Source organism: Elephantulus edwardii, unplaced genomic scaffold (genome assembly GCF_000299155.1).
Source record: "Elephantulus edwardii isolate Elephantulus edwardi_28Jun2011 unplaced genomic scaffold, EleEdw1.0 scaffold00159, whole genome shotgun sequence".
In the NCBI taxonomy this organism is placed as follows: domain Eukaryota; kingdom Metazoa; phylum Chordata; class Mammalia; order Macroscelidea; family Macroscelididae; genus Elephantulus; species Elephantulus edwardii.
The window spans coordinates 2919548-2921659 of record NW_006399909.1 but is presented as its reverse complement, the minus strand read 5'-3'; positions in this window follow the sequence as shown (position 1 = coordinate 2921659).

The following is a 2112-nucleotide window of genomic DNA, read 5'->3' as shown; positions in this document are numbered from 1 at the left end:
GTATGATGTGAGATGTGGATCCTATTTCAGCTTACTGCAAGTAGAAGTCCAATTTTACTAGCACCAAGCTTACAGGGTCCTTTTAACCTTTCAAGTATTTTTGTCTTTCCCTAAGGACTGGTTCCTTCCGGCAACATACCCAAAATATACTACATGGAATTTGAAATCCTTACCTCAAGAGAACAAATTGTTTTCACAGTCCCCAGGAAAGACCTATTTGTTCTCGTGGTAGTTCAATTATATTTTATAAAATCAATAACACTTATTAAACTTTCTACAAACTAAATATATAATTTTTATATCATTACCAAAAAATACCCCATTTTCCTTATATAAAACACTTTTATGAAGTAGGGAAGAACATACAAAACCATGAACATGAGCTTATATTGACTTCAGCTACAACTGCAACACTTACTTTATATAAAACTCACGACAAATTTGTAAATTCATGATATAGTAGTATCTGTGACATGGAAGATTTTCAATCTTTGCTTCTTTTCTTAATTTTTTTTAAATTTTACATTATTTTCAATTGGTTTGCTTACAAAGTTTATGTACATTGTATTTCACATTATTCGCCATACAAATTATGTTTTATATAATCATTCCCCTACATTATATTTTATAAAATCAATCACCATTGGACTTTGCCCATCATTGTTTTCACCTGGATCCTTCCCATTTGTTTCTCCCTCTCCCTCCACCCACCAAACTGTGGAGCACTGTGGTTTCAGCCCTACCTATCCTCACCCTTTCCCCCCGCTTCCCTCCTTGAATTCCTGTAAATGTTTTACTATATATCCTTCTATTTTTACAATAATGGTAATAATGTAGTATTCGCCTTTATGAGGCAGTGTTAGTTCACTCAGCATAATGCTTTCCAGTCTCTACCAAGTTTATGTAATATTTTACAAAATCAATGCTCCTGCACGCTGCATAGTATTCTTCCATTGTGTGACAGTACCATAAATTTTCAGTTCATTCTGTTATGGTTGGACATTTGGGCTATTCCTATGTTCTTGAAAAGGTGAATAATGTTTCTATTTTCTGCTTGTGTCTCAGTTCTAAATTCCTTGGAGCATATTCCTAGCAGAAAAGCTAGATCATATGGCGTTTCTATGTTCAACTTTTTGAGGAAACAGTTGGTTTTATATCACTAATTGTCTGAGAAGGTCATTAGTACCTTTGAATAAAAATAAAGGGTAATAAATTCTTTTTTATAAATACACAATAAAATATTAAAAGGTAAAAATTTAAAAATCCAGAGTTACATGCACAACCATATTTATTGCTTCATTATTTACAATTGCAAACAGATGGAGGTAACCCAAGTTCCCATCAACAAATGAATAGATAGAAAACGATGGAACATTCACACAATGGAATACTATGCAGCACTGAAAAACAATGAACTTGTGAAATGTTACACAACATGAAGGACCCTGGGGCATATCGTGCTGAGTGAAATATCTAAGTTATAAAAGTACAAATACTGTATAACACCACTGTTATATAGCAGGTCTGACAAGGAAGGTTGGGAGGACAATAGAATGGAATGAATAGATAATGATCATTATATTGGAAGGGGTGAAAGAAAGAACTGTATAATGTGAATCTATGATTAGGCATTATCCATACAACAATAGTCTAGAATAAGAGATCTATCATGGTAAATAGGACTGGGATGGTGGCAGGGTAGGTAATTGTAAAGCAATGTATGATTATTAAAAAAAAAAGAGGTGAACTGGGGGAGGGAAAAGAGAAAGCAAGAGGGTAAAATGCACAACAATGATTGAATGAAATATGTCTTGATAAATATTAGTTAAAATCACAATTAAAATAAAATTTCATTTAAAAAAACCCAGAGAATATATTCCTTACATTGAATTGTGACCAAGTACAGACTATTTTTGTTAGTTTTTCATTTATTTGTTTTATTTTTCAAAATCTTTTACATTTTCCTTAAATGCTTTTATTACTTTAAGGAAATACTTTAAAGACTTGCAGCAGTGGTAGGGAAAGCTTTTCTGCTAAATTAACTTGTTAAAAGTAATCTCTTACTGACTTACAGAAGAGTACGCTTTCCATGCTCCAGAAAGTTTAGTCATT